Genomic DNA, 19315 nt, shown 5'->3' with positions numbered 1-19315 from the left:
CACCTTTATAATCACCCAGTTACGTTGTGACGTTTGGTAGCACACAAAGTGTTCCTCCGGTAAACGGGATTTGCATAATCTCATTGTCATTGGAACATGTATAAGTCATGAAGAAAGCAATAGCAGAATACTAAATGATCGTGTGCTAAGCTAACGGAATGGGTCAAGCCAATCACATCATTCTCCTAGTGATGTGATCCCATTAATCAAATGACAACTCATGTCAATGGCTAGGAAACATAACCATCTTTGATCAACGAGCTAGTCAAGTAGAGGCATACTAGTGACACTCTGTTTTGTCTATGTATTCACACATGTATCAAGTTTCCGGTTAATACAATTCTAGCATGAATAATAAACATTTATCATGATATAAGGAAATAAATAATAACTTTATTATTGCCTCTAGGGCATATTTCTTTCAGTCTCCCACTTGCACTAGAGTCAATAATCTAGTTCACATCGCCATGTGATTTAACACCAATGGTTCACATCACCATGTGATTAACACCCATAGTTCTCATCGTCATGTGACCAATACCCAAAGGGTTTACTAGAGTCAATAATCTAGTTCACATCGCTATGTGATTAACACCCAAAGAGTACTGAGGTGTGATCATGTTTTGTGTGAGAGAAGTTTAGTCAACGGGTCTGCCACATTCAGATCCGTATGTATTTTGTAAATTTCTATGTCAACAATGCTCTGCACAGAGCTACTCTAGCTAATTGCTCCTACTTTCAATATGTATCCAGATTAAGACTTAGAGTCATCTGGATGAGTGTCAAAACTTGGATCGACGTAACCCTATACGACGAACCTTTTGTCACCTCCATAATCGAGAAGCATATCCTTATTCCACTAAGGATAACTTTGACCGCTGTTTAGTGATCTACTCCTATCACTATTGTACTCCCTTGCCAAACTCAGTGTAGGGTATACAATAGATCTGGTACACAACATGGCATAATTTATAGAACCTATGGCTGAGGCATAGGGAATGACTTTCATTCTCTTTCTATCTTCTACCAAGGTCGGGCTTTGAGTCTTACTCAATTTCACACCTTGTAACACATGCAAGAACTCTTTCTTTGACTGTTCCATTTTGAACTACTTCAAAATCTTGTCAAGGTATGTACTCATTGAAAAAAAACTTATCAAGTGTCTTGATCTATCTCTATAGATCTTGATGCTCAATATGTAAGCAGCTCCACCGAAGTCTTTCTTTGAAAAACTCCTTTCAAATACTCCTTTATGCTTTCCAGAAAATTCTACATTATTTCCGATCAACAATATGTCATTCACATATATTTATCAGAGATGCTGTAGTGCTCCCACTCACTTTCTTGTAAATACAGGCTTCACCACAAGTCTGTATAAAACTATATGCTTTGATCAACTCATTAAAGCGTATATTCCAACGCCGAGATGCTTGCACCGGTCCATAGATGAATCGCTGGAGCTTGCACACTTTGTTAGCATCCTTTGGATCGATAAAACTTTCAGGTTGCATCATATACAACTCTTCTTCCAGAAATCCATTGAGGAATGCAGTCTTTACATCCATTTGCCAGATTTCATAAAATGTGGCAATTTGCTAACATGATTCGGACAGACTTAACCATCGCTACGAGTGAGAAGGTCTCATCATAGTCAACTCCTTGAACTTTGTCAAAAACCTTTTTCGACAAGTCTAGCTTTGTAGATAGTAACACTACTATCAGCGTCCGTCTTCCTCTTGAAGATCCATTTTCGATGGCTTGCCGATCATCGGGCAAATCCATCAAAGTCCATACTTTGTTCTCATACATGGATCATATCTCAGATTTCATGGCCTCAAACCATTTCGCGGAATCTGGGCTCATCATCGCTTCCTCATAGTTCGTAGGTTCATCATGGTCAAGTAACATGACCTCCAGAACAGGATTACCGTACCACTCTGGTGCGGATCTCACTTTTGTTGACCTACGAGGTTCGGTAGTAACTTGATCTAAAGTTACATGATTATCATCATTAGTTTCCTCACTAATTGGTGTAGGAGTCACAGGAACAAATTTCTGTGATGAACTACTTTCCAATAAGGGAGCAGGTATAGTTACCTCATCAAGTTCTACTTTCCTCCCACCCACTTCTTTCGCGAGAAACTCCTTCTCTAGAAAGGATTCATTATAAGCAATGAATATCTTGCCTTCGGATCTGTGATAGAAGTTGTACCCAACTGTCTCCTTTGGGTATCCTATGAAGACACATTTCTCCGATTTGGGTTTGAGCTTATCAGGATGAAACTTTTCACATGAGCATTGCAACCCCAAATTTTAAGAAACGACAACTTTTGGTTTCTTGCCAAACCAAAGTTCATAAGGTGTCGTCTCAACGGATTCAGATGGTGCCCTATTTAACGTGAATGCAGTTGTCTCTAATGCATAACCCCAAAATGATAGTGGTAAATCGGTAAGAGACATCATAGATTGCACCATATCTAATAAAGTACGGTTACGATGTTCGGACACACCATTACGCTGTGGTGTTCCAGGTGGCGTGAGTTACGAAACTATTCCGCATTGTTTCAAATGAGGACCAAACTCGTAACTCAAATATTCTCCTCCACGATCAGATCGTAGAAACTTTATTTTCTTGTTACGATGATTTTCCACTTCACTCTGAAATTATATGAACTTTTCAAATGTTTCAGACTTATGTTTCATCAAGTAGATATACCCATATCTGCTCAAATCATCTGTGAAGGTTAGAAAATAACGATACCCGCCGCGAGCCTCAACAATCATCAGATCGCATACATCAGTATGTATTATTTCCGATAAGTCAGTTGCTCGCTCCATTGTTCCGGAGAACGGAGTCTTAGTCATCTTGCCCATCGGGCATGGATTGCAATCATCAATTGATTCATAATCAAGTGATTCCAAAAGTCCATTAGCATGGAGTTTCTTCATGCGCTTTACACCAATATGACCTAAACGGCAGTGCCACAAATAAGTTGCACTATCATTATTAACTTTGCATCTTTTGGCTTCAATATTATGAAAATATGTATCACCACGATCGAGATCCAACAAACCATTTTCATTGGGTGTATGACCATAGAAGGTTTTATTCATGTAAACAGAACAACAATTATTCTCTAGCTTACATGAATAACCGTATTGCAATAAACATGATCAAATCATATTCATGCTCAACGCAAACACCAAATAACACTTATTTAGGTTCAACACTAATCCCGAAAGTATAGGGAGTGTGCGATGATGATCATATCAATCTTGGAACCACTTCCAATACACATCGTCACTTCACCCTTAACTAGTCTCTGTTCATTCTGCAACTCCCGTTTCGAGTTACTACTCTTAGCAACTGAACCAGTATCAAATACTGAGGGGTTGCTATAAACACTAGTAAAGTACACATCAATAAAATGTATATCAAATATAGCTTTGTTCACTATGCCATCCTTCTTATCCACCAAATACTTGGGGCAGTTCCGCTTCCAGTGACCAGTCCCTTTGCAGTAGAAGCACTCAGTTTCAGGCTTAGGTCCAGACTTCGACTTTTTCACTTGAGCAGCAACTTGCTTGCCCTTCTTCTTGAAGCTCCCTTTTCTTCCCTTTGTCCCTTTACTTGAAACTAGTGGTCTTTTTAACCATCAACACTTGATGCTCTTTCTTGATTTCTACCTTCGTCGATTTCAGCATCACGAAGAGCTCGGGAATTACTTTCGGCATCCCTTGCATATTATAGTTCATCACGAAGTTCTAATAACTTAGTGATAGTGACTAGAGAATTCTGTCAATTACTATCTTATCTGGAAGATTAACTCCCACTTGATTCAAGCAATTGTAGTACCCGGATAATCTGAGCACATGCTCAGTGGTTGAGCTATTCTCCTCCATCTTGTAGGCAAAGTACTGTCAGAGGTCTCATACCTCTCGACACGAGCATGATTATGAAATACCAATTTCAACTCTTGGAACATCTTATATGCTCCGTGGTGTTCAAAACATTTTTGAAGTCCCGGTTCTAAGCCGTAAAGCATGGTGCACTTAACTATCAAGTAGTCATCATACCGAGCTTTTGTCAAAACGTTCATAACGTCTGCATCTACTCCTGCAATAGGTCTGTCACCTAGCGGTGCATCAAGGATATAATTCTTCTGTGCAGCAATGAGGATAAACCTCAAATCACGGATCCAATTTGCATCATTGCTACTAACATCTTTCAACTTAGTTTTCTCTAGGAACATATCAAAAATAAAACAGGGAGCTAAACGCGAGCTATTGGTCTACAACATAGATATGCTAATACTACCAGGACTAAGTTCATGATAAATTAAAGTTCAGTTAATCAAATTACTTAAGAACTCCCACTTAGATAGACATCCCTCTAATCTTCTAAGTGATCACGTGATCCATATCAACTAAACCATGTCCGATCATCACGTGAGATGGAGTAGTTTCAATGCTGAACATCACTATGTTAATCATATCTACTATATGATTCACGCTCGACCTTTCGGTCTCAGTGTTCTGAGGCCATATCTGTTATATGCTAGGCTCGTCAAGTTTAACCTGAGTATTCTGCGTGTGCAACTGTTTTGCACCCGTTGTATTTGAACGTAGAGCCTATCACACCCGATCATCATGTGGTGTCTCAGCACGAAGAACTTTCGCAACGGTGCATACTCAGGGAGAACACTTATACCTTGATAATTTAGTGAGAGATCATCTTATAATGCTACCGTCAATCAAAGCAAGATAAGATGCATAAAAGATAAACATCACATGCAATCAATATAAGTGATATGATATGGCCATCATCATCTTGTGCTTGTGATCTCCATCTCCGAAGCACCGTCATGACCACCATCGTCACCGACGCGACACCTTGATCTCCATCGTAGCATCGTTGTCGTCTCGCCAATCTGATGCTTCTACGACTATCGCTACCGCTTAGTGATAAAGTAAAGCATTACAGGGCGATTGCATTGCATACAATAAAGCGACAACCATATGGCTCCTGCCAGTTGCCGATAACTCGGTTACAAAAGATGATCATCTCATACAATAAAATTTAGCATCATGCCTTGACCATATCACATCACAACATGCCCTGCAAAAACAAGTTAGACGTCCTCTACTTTGTTGTTGCAAATTTTACGTGGCTGCTACGGGCTGAGCAAGAACCGTTCTTACCTACGCATCAAAACCACAACGATAGTTTGATAAGTTGGTGACGTTTTAACCTTCACAAGGACCGGGCGTAGCCACACTCGGTTCAACTAAAGTTGGAGAAACTGACACCCGCCAGCCACCTGTGTGCAAAGCACGTCGGTAGAACCAGTCTCGCGTAAGCGTACGCGTAATGTCGGTCCGGGCCGCTTCATCCAACAATACCGCCGAACCAAAGTGTGACATGCTGGTAAGCAGTATGACTTATATCGCCCACAACTCACTTGTGTTCTACTCGTGCATATGACATCTATGCATAAAACCAGGCTCGGATGCCACTGTTGGGGAACGTAGTAATTTCAAAAAAAATTCTACGCACACACAAGATCATGGTGATGCATAGCAACGAGAGGGGAGAGTGTTGTCCACGTACCCTCGTAGACCAAAAGCGGAAGAGTTAGCACAACGCGGTTGATGTAGTCGTACGTCTTCACGATCCGACCAATCAAGTACCGAACGCACGGCACCTCTGAGTTCAGAACACGTTCAACTCGATGACGTCCCTCGAACTCCGATCCAGCCGAGCTTTTGAGGGAGAGTTCCGTCAGCACGACGGTGTGGTGACGATGATGATGTTCTACCGACACAGGGCTTTGCCTAAGCACCGCTACGATATGACCGAGGTGGATTATGGTGGAGGGGGCACCGCACACGGCTAAAAGATCAATGATCAATTGTTGTGTCTCCAAGGGGTGCCCCCCTCCCCGTATATAAAGGAGTGGAGGAGGGGGAGGGCCAGCCCTCTCTATGGCGCGCCCTAGGAGGAGTCCTACTCCCACCGGGAGTAGGATTCCCCCCTTCCAAGTAGTAGGAGTAGGAGTCAAGGAAAGGGGAGAGAGAAGAGAAGGAAGGAGGGGGCACAACCCCTCCCCCTAGTCCAATTCGGACTAGGCCTTGGGGGGGCACGCAGCTTCTCCTATCTCTTTCCCCTAAAGCCCAATAAGGCCCATATACTCCCCGGCGAATTCCCGTAACTCTCCGGTACTCCGAAAAATGCCCGAATCACTCGGAACCTTTTCGATGTCCGAATATAGTTGTCCAATATATCGATCTTTACGTCTCGACCATTTCGAGACTCCTCGTCATGTCCCCGATCTCATCCCGGACTCTGAACTACCTTCGGTACATCAAAACACATAAACTCATAATATAACCGTCATCGAACTTTAAGCGTGCGGACCCTACGGGTTCGAGAACTATGTAGACATGATCGAGACACGTCTCCGGTCAATAACCAATAGCGGAACCTGGATGCTCATATTGGCTCCCACATATTCTACGAAGATCTTTACCGGTCAGACCGCATAACAACATACGTTGTTCCCTTTGTCATCGGTATGTTACTTGCCCGAGATTCGATCGTCGGTATCTCAATACCTTGTTCAATCTCGTTACCGGCAAGTCTCTTTACTCGTTCCGTAATACATCATCCCGCAACTAACTCATTAGTTACAATGCTTGCAAGGCTTACAGTGATGTGCATTACCGGGTGGGCCCAGAGATACCTCTCCAACAATCGGTGTGACAAATCCTAATCTCGAAATACGTCAACCCAACAAGTACCTTCGGAGACACCTATAGAGCACCTTTATAATCACCCAGTTACATTGTGACGTTTGGTAGCACACAAAGTGTTCCTCTGGTAAACGGGAGTTGCATAATCTCATTGTCATAGGAACATGTATAAGTCATGAAGAAAGCAATAGTATAATACTAAACGATCGTGTGCTAAGCTAACGGAATGGGTCAAGTCAATCGCATAATTCTCCTAATGATGTGTTCCCGTTAATCAAATGACAACTCATGTCAATGGCTAGGAAACATAACCATCTTTGATCAACGAGCTAGTCAAGTAGAGGCATACTAGTGACACTCTATTTTGTCTATGTATTCACACATGTATCATGTTTCCGGTTAATACAATTCTAGCATGAATAATAAACATTTATCATGATATAAGGAAATAAATAATAACTTTATTATTGCCTCTAGGGCATATTTCTTTCAGATGGCATATCACGCGGACCCGTTCATTCTTGCCAGCGATGCTACCCAGATTTTCTATGCGGAAGACCCCTTGCATAAGAACTGGCATGTAGTGATGCATGGGAAGAGGAGGGTACTGGGTGTCGAGGATGTTGCCGATGAGGACGAGTACGATGAATTTGCTGAGTTGCCAGGCAAGGGATCACGCACCCATGTAATAGAGAGGCGTAAAACCATCAGAAAACCCAAGTTCATTCATGGTCAACGTAATGATCCCATTCCCCCCATGTACATGGGAATCAAGCCGCAAGACCAATCTTTATGCCTACCCTGCAACTTAATTCGTTCAATTTAGAACTGTTGCGTGTACTAAATTTGTGAGTTATGTCCGGTTTTCTGTTGATGCAAGAACCCTTAATATGTTGACCTTGATATGCTGCCAGCTCAGGCAATGAATATGAACTTATTATTATTATATCATAGAGGTAGCACACTCAATTGATCTCACTCCAGTATGTATGAACAAAAGATATGCAATGTGGTTTGCGAATAGCACACGGTTCGTTCAAGAAACCCGTGTACCGACCAAACCCCGTGCGCGATCTGAGTCATGCTTTCTGATTGGCCAGAACCCAAACCCCACGGATCGTGCGTCTGCACCGTTGGATGCTCCCAGATCGAACGACAATCCTCATCCCTTTCGACAACAAATGCAGTTCAGGTTGTAATTTTAATTTTATGCACAAAATGCACACTAAACTCAAAAAATATCTTAAATATAGCTAATGATACCTGAAATGTGCCAGAAAATCAAACTCCTGGTATAATGGTGATTGCGCACCATGGAAATTTTTATGAGGCCAAACGATGAAGTCACCGGCCACTGGAGTTTGAATTGACACGTCTCCTTTTGGAAACCATGATCCTTCATGTGAGATGCTCTGGTTTGGAAGGAGCGATCATCAAAACTTGTGCCAAACTTTACCAAAAAATTTCCATGGGGTCGTGAGAGATCACAACGGGCACACATTGATTTTGATGATGTCCGGACTCCATTTGAATTTCCTATAATTAAAATACCAACTAGGCCTACGCTAGTGGCCGCACCTTAGGGCCGAAATGTTTGAAACTTCTCGCTTCTCAGACAAACAGATGAAAACTCCCAAAGCGACGCACAAATGACTTGTACACCTTCTTTGCTAAGGATGTCCATAGTGGGGGTATCATAGCCGATATCATGCTTTCGGTAATAGAAAATATGATGATGTGGCAAGGAATTAAAGAAGGGAGAGTGGGTTAGAGTAACATAGGTAGATATCGTAACATAATAAATGCTATACTACTTTGTGTCATGCATGGCCATAAATATGGTCATCTATGATACTACTCTATGATATATACTATGCACTATGAAGGTACATAGTATCATATGCATGATATAGTATATATACTCCCCACTATAAGGCTGGCCATAGTGGTGGTATCATAGCCGGTATCATGCACTCGGAAATAGCAAGTATGCTGTGTGGCAAAGAATTAAAGAAGATAGAGAGGGTTATAGTAACACTCAGAATCAGCACCGGCAGCAGCGCCAGCAGCAGCAGCGGTGCTGACGGAGACGGTCGCTGCGACGTCGTCGTCCGCCACTCCAGAGGAGGGGGTGCTAGCCGAGGCACCCGAGGAAGACGCCAGGTCCGACGCGACCGGGGCAGCGGCACCGGAAGAGGCTGCGGAGGGAGTCACGACCGGTGGTGGAGTGGGGAGTAGCCACCGAACCAGAGGGGCGGGGGTGGACCACGACTGGGACACGCGCCATGCTGGGGGTGCGACAAGCGGCTCTGCTGAAGGCGCTGTAGATGGTGGTACCTGGTAAAAAGAAAATACCCTCTCGTCAAAGTACACGTGCCATGAGGTGTACACACGGTGGGAACAGGGTCATAGCACCGGTAACCTTTGGTGTTGGGAGGGTAGCCAAGGAAGATGCAAGGAAGTGATCGTCGTGCGAGTTTGTGGGGGCGGTGGATGTGATGCTAGGATAGCAGAGACACCCAAAGGTGCGAAGGCCATCGTACGATGGAGGTGTGCCAAAGAGGAGGTGGTGAGGGGCGTAGTTCCAACGGGGACGACACGTTCGAATGTTAAGAAGAAGAGTGGCAGTGGCGAGAGCATCAGGCTAGAACCTGGGAGGGACATTAGAGTGAAAGAATAATGTGCGAAGACAATCATTGAGAGTGCATAGGATGCGCTCAGCGCGTCCATTCTGCTGTGAAGTGTAGGGGCAGGTTAGTCAGAACATGGTGTCATGAGAAGCAAGAAGATCCCGAACGGCGACACTGTAAAATTCTTTTCTGTTATCGGTTTGGAGTGCAAGTATGGGGCGACCAAACTGTGTGGTGACTGTCGGTGTTAAAACCGGCGGATCTCGGGTACGGGGTCCCGAACTGTGTGTCTAAGGTCGATGGTAACAGGAGATGGGGGACATGATGTTTACCCAGGTTCAGGCCCTCTCTATGGAGGTAATACCCTACTTCCTGCTTGATTGATCTTGATGAATATGAGTATTACAAGAGTTGATCTACCTCGAGATTATAATGGCTAAAACCCTAAAAGTCCAGCCTGTATGACTATGATTATGATTATTATTGTCCCCTGTATGGACTAAGCCCTCCGGTTTATATAGACACCGGAGGGGGCTAGGGTTGTACAAAGTCGGTTACAGAGAAAGGAATCTTCATATCCGAATGCCAATCTTGCCTTCCACGCCAAGGATAGTCCCATCCGGACACGTGAGATAGTCTTCGGCCTTGTGTCTTCACAGCCCATCAATCCAGCCCACGTATCACAGTCCGGACGCCCGAGGACCCCCTAATCCAGGACTCCCTCAGTAGCCCCTGAACCAGACTTCAATGACGAGGTGTCCGGCGCGCAAATTGTCTTCGACATTGCAAGGCGGGTTCCTTCTCCGTATATTCCAACACAGTCTACGGACGCAACGAACGTGTCCGACCCTGCAAAACAAATCCCACTCACAACTGCAGAGAGTATAATAATTTACGAGTCAAATCCGCTGACAACTTTTGCCAATGTGACACTACGTCATCACCCGGTCATTATTTCGAACCGTTTTTCGGCCTGCCGCTTCGAGATGCGGTCTCATTGGCACATCTTGTCAAAGCAGAGATCGTGTCCCCTTATTGCAGGATTCTCATCAATACGGGCGTGGGTAATCCAACCGTGCCGTTTGCACAACCCTTGGGAATAGGCGAGTTTTAAGGCTAGTGGGGAGGCGCTTGATATTCATGGCCTTTATTAGGAGATAAGGATTCCCTTCTTTCACCCACGCCTTCTTTCTCTCTCTACCCTCCCATTCTCGAGCTCCAGCGCCCAAGTCCTCATCTTTTCCACCTCAAGCAAACACTCGACCATGTCCAGATCTGGAGCGCAAGGCAAGTGGATGGCCTCCTCCGTCAGGGAAAAGGACATCACCAAGCTTCGAGAGGCCGGGTATCTGGCGAAAGAATTCGCCCACCGGCTTCCAGCCAAGGGGCAAATCGTCCCCACCCCGAAGCCCAATGAGAGGGTGGTGTTCATCCCCCACTTCGTTCGCGGGTTACACTACAAAAAAATACACTTCCGTGATGATACGTGTTTGTCACAGTAGGTCGCGTTTTTTGTCATGCATGTACATCCATGACGATTTTATGACAGAATCAAGATAGTCATACATGTGCTGTCGTAGAGTGTTCCATGACATTACCAAAATTATCATCACGGAAGTGTCCACTTCCATGACGATAAATCGCGCGTCATAGAAGTGCTTTCGTCAAGGGTGACCGACACGTGGCATCCACCGTAACGGGACACCGTTAAGCTATCGGGTCCGGTTTTGGATCTGATAACCCGCTAACAGCCACGACCAATGCCGATTTTCCATGTGTAAAATTCTCATTGGTCGACGGAACCATGCGTCAGCTCCGCGTTGGCACAGGTGTCACTTATCCAACGGTCAAGATGGGCCTATGATATGTTGACACGTGGACGGGCCCAAAAGTGGCCCATAAAGTTTAAATGGGCCGGCCCAACTAAAGGCCCACAAGAGGTAGCGGACCATAATGGGTCGGCCCAGCTAAAGGCCCACAAGACTTTGCAGACCATAATGGGCCGGCCCAGCTAAAGGCCCACAAGATTTAGCGGACCACAATGGGCCAGCCCAGCTAAAGACCCACAAGATTTTGCAGACCATAATGGGCCGGCCCAGCTAAAGGCCCAACATTCTCAATTAAGGCCCGTACGGTAGTGTCAAATCGGCCCATCAATGGCCTATCCTAAACTTGTCATCATCGCGACCCATGGTCACTTCTGGCCCGTTAACAGTCCGCTAAGTATATGGGCCGAGTTACGGCCCGGTGTATTTCCGGCCTATTAAAGGTCCTGCTTCATTTGGGACCATTTACAGGCCATTGAAACTTTTGGCCCATAAACGACCGTGAAGGATTTGGGTCATATTCGGCCATGTCTGACATTCAGCCTATTAGAGGCCCACTATAGATTTGGGCCACTTTCGGCCTGTTGTGATTTTCGGCCTGTTAACGTCGGACGAAATCCATGGGCCATATGTGGCCCAACGTCACATCGGGCCCATTAAAGGCCCATATAAAAATAACGATAATCGAGCCCGACTGAACTTCCGGTCTATTAAAGGCTCGTGTATTAGGTCGGCGCATTTACGGCCCGTCCGAATTTCGACCTGTGAAAGATCCGCATCGTAAATGGCCCACCATTTTGGCCTGCTAAGACTAGTGGGTTATTTGGCACAATCAGGGCCCAATCTCACTTTCGGTCTATTAAAGGCCCATGTTTTTTGTGGGCTCGAGATATTTACACCTGTAAACGGCCTATTGTTACTCAGGGCCCAAATTATGTTTAGGCATGTTAAAGGCCCACTATGGGCACAGGCCTACCAGAAAAATATGAAAGCTTATGATGATTTAGGCCCAGATATTTTTAGTAGGCTACATTCAAATTTCGGCCCATAATCGTTTTTAGCCCAATTGGAATGGGCCCGATGAATGTTGGCATGTTGGGCTCCTACGAAGCTTTCGGCCGAATACATTACTAAGATAAACCTACACTATACAAAAATAGCGTCGTAATTACTGCAGCCTTTGGCAGCATCATAAATGCTGCATCACAACAAAATAAATTCCAACCATACAACAAAAGGCCTGTTGGCATAAAGTTTACAGTCCTTGCACATAAAAGCACCATCAGATGTATAGAAGCACAGATCATTTGACCTGAGTGCTAATGTTTCAGGCTGTAGAATCTGATGGATCAGCATGACCTTCACCTTTTTTCCGCCATTGCTCTTGAACAACGAAGCGAATGTCTGATAGTCTGGTTTCAAAACCATTCATATCTTGACGACATTCGTCAACCACTATTCTTGTTTCCAAAACGACGTCCATTAGGGATTGGACTTGTGTCTGGAGCACAGATATATCACTCTGTCTAGCAGGAAGATTTTGTTCAGTAGGCGATTTGGATGAGGTTACCTTGACAACCAACCCAGAATTACGTAGGAAGGTGCTTTTTGCACTGTTAGTGGAGAGATACTGACACACTGCAGCAAGAGGTGACATTGTGCCTGTGGTAGCCTCGTCACCTTCAGGTGGTTGTGGCTGTTCAATCATTTGTTCCATAGCTTCCTGAAAGTTTGAAGTTGTAGATTAGTGTACCAGATAAGTTACTAATGAGACAAAAAAACAAAGTAGGTTAGACGTTTATACATAACTTATTTTGGTGAACTACTATAATACATTAGCATGTATTGTAGTGCCAACTACATAATAAAATCACTTACGGAACATATGTCCATGTAGCATGCCTACTGTATTGTCTATTTCCGCATATTCGTTGACATCTAAGGATAAAGAGACATGGTTTAAAGTAGGATGAACATAGTATGACATCATTCATATCATGGGCAAACAGATTAAAATATTTTATCATTGTGTGCGCACGTGAACATAACAACTAGATTACAGATCAAGACCAAAAGAATATCCTTCATCTCTTTTAAACCATGTAAGGTGAAATGATATGTTAAGACAACTGTGTATAAAAGTGAACAGAGTAACTGACATTGGCTGCAAACCAAGTAGTTAAATGAACACATAACAGTACCAATCAGTTCAAAGGCAGGAGGAGTAAGGACTTACAACAACGGCTTGAACTGGTGTGCTCATGCCCTTCATCTTGCTGGTGTGGCAATCCTTGAAGATTTGCATTGCATTCAGTTCAGGTTCTTTTTGGTCCGCACGGGCTTTCCTCTGTATTTGGAACAAGTTAATATAGATATGATAATATGGCACAGAAAAAATAAGGAAGTAGCAGCTATTTACAAGAGCCTCACAGTGTGCAATACAGCTACGAGATCCTGTTGTCTGTTGGAATTTCACTTTAGAACGGTTGGTCTTGTTCTTCAAACAGTTAGCCTAGAAGAAGATACACTTGTAAGGCACATACATAAATACAAGTTCAATATGTGGTCTCATCAAATACATATAGCCTACCTGATACTTTGGATCAGACCAATGTTTAATGAGGGCTGTCCAGTCTTCATCTGTAATATATTCCACTGGAGATGTTTGGGTGATTTCATTGTTAGCCTTGCCTTCAAAGTGAGATTTTCTAAGGTGGTACCGATACTGTCGCAGAGCAGACTGAAAAACATGAGTGCATGCTTGTTTAGTTGCATCATCTTTTGGATCCAACTTGAACCTCATCTGTTGAAAAAAGTATGTGAGTCTTATTAGGAGGAAGCTAGAAAGTATGGGACAGAGCAAGACAATATTACTAATTGCGATGAATAACATTACTTACAGATAAATGTTCAAGGAAGGTGTTAAAATGGGTATTGTCTTTCTCATTCCTGTACTGGATCCACGTTGGGAGGATACGTGCATGATACCTAATGGCAACGGCTGCCTCTGATACTAACTTGGCTGACTCTGTAGCATCATGTGGCCTTTTTAAACCTGCCTCAAAATGGATCTCCATTCTTCCTCCTTTAGATTTTGTTAATCTGTCAAGCATTATCCATGATGTCTGTTTCCGCTTGCGCCATGGTGTTAGTTCAACAACAAATATGGAAAGTGTTAGGGTACATCAAACTGTGAGAGTACATATAAAGGAGCATGCAACTGCAACTTGACTCGGTCAGGTACCGTCTTGGTGTTGATGCTCATGAGGTTCATCTGATCTTGCCAAGTCCTGTTGTGTCAGTAGTGCTTCAGAAGTAGTGTTAGGTGTGAAGGCAGCTTGGAAATTGGCCAGTTCCGGAGCAAACGAACGAGTAACTCGTTGAGATGCTGGTATAGTTGAAGCGGATGCTGCAGCTGGTGGAGCAGGTGATACTGTGTTTGTGGATTTAGCCGGTGGACTTGGACCTTCTACTGCACTATAAGTACCAGCAGAATCTCGACGGCAGATCCTTTTCCGTTTCACCAGACGAGTAACACCACTCCCTACTCTATTATTTTCCTTGCTCTTTTTTGACTTTGCCATGTCAAGCCGTACCCAGAACACAAAAGAATAAAATCGCTCTTCAGAACTCATTGATGCATGATACAGACAACCAATACTTTGATGTAAGACAACCGTATGAGGATGGAATATGTAAGAAAAACAGGACGGCATGACATATTCACAGCTACGATGTGTAAACTAAGCAGAAGGATTTTCAAGAAAATAGAAGTAATGCAAGCTAGACACCATATGAAAGATGCAACCAATATTACTCTGCCAAGTTAAAAGTGTCTTGTCATAAGTGGCAATTCGAAAAATTAGAAGCAGTACAACATAGAAATCAATGCAAGATGCAACCACTATCAAATTGCCATGTTAAAAGCGTCCATTCATGAGTGACTGATGCGGGATACACAACAGAAGTACTTTGATGTAAGAACATGGTATGATAGATAGATGCAGTGTATTCTAGACACAGAAAGCCATGTCATATGCACATGATAGGAGAGTCTAGTAGTAGCAGTGGCAAATCTAGAGAGTCTCTGTTTGCGTCGGTGCCGAGGACCACCAACATCCCCTAACTTACTCTTTTCCTTCCTATTTTGTGATATTGCCTTATGAAGTCAAAACCACGAGAAGATGAATAAAATTAGCTCGGCATAACTCGTTGATGCATGATACAGACGAACACTACTTTGATGTAAGGCAAGCGCATGATAGGAGGATGGATTATATACAAAAGAAGACAGCATTTCATATTCACACGTACGATAGGAGGATGGAATATGTATCAAAAAACAGTAAGCGGAAGGCATCAAAATTAGAAGAAATGAAAGCTAGGCACCATATGAACATGCAACCAATATCACTCTATCAGGTAAAAAAGTGTCTCGTCGTAAGTGCCATTTCAAGAAATTAGAAGCAGTACAAGCTAGAAGACAATGCAAGATGCAACCTACATCATAGTCCCAAGTTAAATGTGTCTTATGGGTAAGTGATCGTTGCAGGTATAAGTTGTAAGCTACGCAGATGAAATTCAACATAATCAGAAGCAATACAAACTAGACATCATACGGAAAAGGCAACCACGTATAATAGTTCCAAGTTAGAGCAAGCACCTGTGATGGTGGAGTAGGGGAGATGTGCTCATCATGTACACGTATGTTCTAGAAACAGGAACACGTGCCATATTCACAGGCATTATGTGTAAAGTAAGCAGATGCAATTCAACAAAGTTAGAAGCAATACAAGCTAGACGTCATACGCAACATGCAACCACATATAATAGTGCCAAGTTAGAGCAAGCACCTGTGATGGTGGAGTAGGGGAGATGTGCTCATCATCTACACAACTACGTTGACTGTCCAGCCTTGTGTTGTCTTGCGAATCTTGTTGGGAGGATGGCGGAGTAGAATCTGTAGAGAACCTCCGTTTCAGTTGCTCAGAAGGACCACCATCATCCACTGCCGAAGTAATTTCCTTCAGCTGTAATGATTTTGCATTGTGAAGTCAAACCGATAAGAAAAAGGAATAAAATTCGCTCTTCAGAACTCATTCATGCATGATACTGACGAACACTACTCGGATGAAAGGCAAACACATGATGCGAGGATGGAATATGTATGAAAAACAGGATGGCGTGCCATATTCACACCTATGATGTGGTAACTAAGCAGAAGGCATTTCAATAAATTAGAAGAACTGCAAGCTAGACACCATATGAAAGATGCAACCAATATCACTCTGCCAAGGTCAAACTGTATGGCATTTCAACAAATTAGAAGCAGTACATGCTAGAAATCATATGCAAGACACAACCAATATCACAGTGGCGACTTAAAGGTGCCTTATCATAAGTGACTCATGCGGGATATGCAAGAACAGTAGTCTGATGTAAGAACATCGTGTGATCAGATATAGTATGTTCTAGAAACAGGAACATATGTCATATTCACAGGCATTATGTGTAAAGTAAGCAGATGCAATTCAACAAAGTTAGAAGCAATACAAGCTAGACATCATACGCAACATGCAACCACATATAATAGTGCCAAGTTAGAGCAAGCACCTGTGATGGTGGAGTAGGGGAGATGTGCTCATCATCTACACAGCTACGTTGACTGTCTAGCCTTGCGTTGTCTTGCGAATCTTGTTGGGAGGATGGCGGAGTAGAATCTGTAGAGAACCTCCGTTTCAGTTGCTCAGAAGGACCACCATCATCCAATGCCTTGCCAATTTCCTTCAGCTTTATTGATTTTGCATTGTGAGGTCAAACCGACAAGAAAAAGGAATATAATTCACTCTTCAGAACTCATTCATGCATGATACTGATGAACACTACTCTGATGAAAGGCAAAGTCATGATACGAGGATGGAATATGTACGAAAAAATGGACGGCTTGACATATTCACACCTATGATGTGGTAACTAAGCAGAAGGCACTTCAACAAATTAGAAGCACTGCAATCTAGACACCATATGGAAGGTGCAATCAATATCACCCTGCCAAGTTAAAACTGTCTCGTCATAGGTGGCGTTCATCAAACTAGAAGCAATACATGCTAGAAATCATATTCAAGACGCAAACCAATATCACACTGCCAACTTAAAGGTGTCCCATCATAAGTGACTGATGCAGGATACACAAGAAGAGTAGTTTCATGTAAGAATATGGTGTGATAGACATATATAGTATGTACCAAAAATAGGAAAGCGTGTCATATTCACACGTATCATGTGTAAGCTAAGCAGATGCAGTTTACACTAATTAGGAGCAATACAAGCTAGACACCATATGCAAGATGCAACCAGATATCACACTGCCAAGTTAGAGCAAGCACCTTGGATGGTGGAGTAGGGGAGCGGAGACTTGGACCTTGTAACGCACTATCAGTACAAGGAGAATCGGTACAGATGCTCCATTTACGTTGCTGCAGAGGACCACCATCATCGCCTTCCTTACTCTTTTCCTTCCTCTTTCTTGATTTTGCCTTGTCAAGTCAAACCCACAAGAAAAAGGAATAAAATTTGCTCTTCAGAACTCATTGATGCATGATACTGATGAACACTACTTTCATGTAAGGCAGCCACATGATAGGAGGATGGAATATGTATGAAAAATAGGACGACGTGACATATTGACATGTATGATGTATAAAGTGTAAACTAAGCACAAGGTGCTTGAACTTGTTAGAATCAATGCAAGCTAGAAACCATATGAAATATGAAACCAATATCACTCTGCCAAATTAAAAGGGTGCCCTAACAAATGTATTTGACCAAATTAGAAGCAATACATGGCAAGAGGCTAGAAATAATATGCAATATGCAACGAATAAAGGTGACTCATCGTAAGTGATTGATGCAGGATACAGAAGAGAGGTAGTTTCATGTAAGAACAAGGTTAACACATAGATGTAGTGTGTACCAAAAATAGGAAGGCATGTCATATTCACAGGTATAATGTGTAAACAAAGCAGATGCAATTTACCCTAATTAGAAGCATTACAAGCTAGACACCGTATGCAACATGCAACCACATATCACACTGCGAAGTTAGAGCAAGCACCTGTGATGGTGGTGTAGGGGAAGTGCGGTCTTCAAGTACAGAGCTACGTTCAATATCTTCATTTAGGCTTGCTGTTTCTTGAGAATCATGTGGAGAGGATGAAATTGCATTCTTTATAAGAGTAGCGCATCTCATATTAACCCACGGGCGTGACTGTCTCATCATAAGCGATAGATGCAGGATACACAAGAACAGTAGTTTGATGTAAGAACATGGTGTGATAGGCAGATGTAGTATGTACCAAAAACAGGAAGGCGTGTCATATTCACATGTATAATGTGTAAGCTAAGGAGATGCAATTTAACAAATTAGGAGCAATACAAGCTAGGCACCATATGCAACATGCAACCAGATATCACACTGCCATGTTAGAGCAAGCACCTTGGGTTGTGGAGTAGGGGAGATGAGACTTTGAACTAGCACTGCAGTACGAGTAGCAGGAGAATCTGCAAAGATCATCTGTTTCGGTTGCTCCAGAGGACCACCATCATTCCGTGCCTTCGTCCTTTCCGATTTTGCCTTGTCAAGTAAACACACAAGAAAAAGGAATGAAATTCGCACTTCCAAATTCGTTGATGCATGATACTGACGAACACAACTTTTATGTATGGCAACCACATTGTAGGAGGATGGAATATGTATGAAAAACGCTAAGCAGAAGGCATTTCAACAAATTGGAAGCAATGCAATCTAGACATCATATGAAAGATCCAACCAAAATCACTCTACCAAGTTAGATGTGTCTCATTACAAGTGGCACTTCAACAAATTAGAGGCAATACATGTTTGAAATGATATGCAAGATGCAACCAATATTACACTGTCAACTTGAAGGTGTCTCGTCAGAAGTGATTGATGAGGGATACACAAGAAAAGTAGTTTGATGTAAGAACATGGTTAATAGAAAGACGTAGTATGTACCAAAAACAGGAAGGCATGTCATATTCACAGGTATAATGTGTTAACTAAGCAGATGCAATTTACCCTAATTA

This window comes from Aegilops tauschii, chromosome 7 (assembly GCF_002575655.3).
Source record: "Aegilops tauschii subsp. strangulata cultivar AL8/78 chromosome 7, Aet v6.0, whole genome shotgun sequence".
Lineage (NCBI taxonomy): Eukaryota > Viridiplantae > Streptophyta > Magnoliopsida > Poales > Poaceae > Aegilops > Aegilops tauschii.
This window is presented reverse-complemented; position numbering follows the sequence as displayed.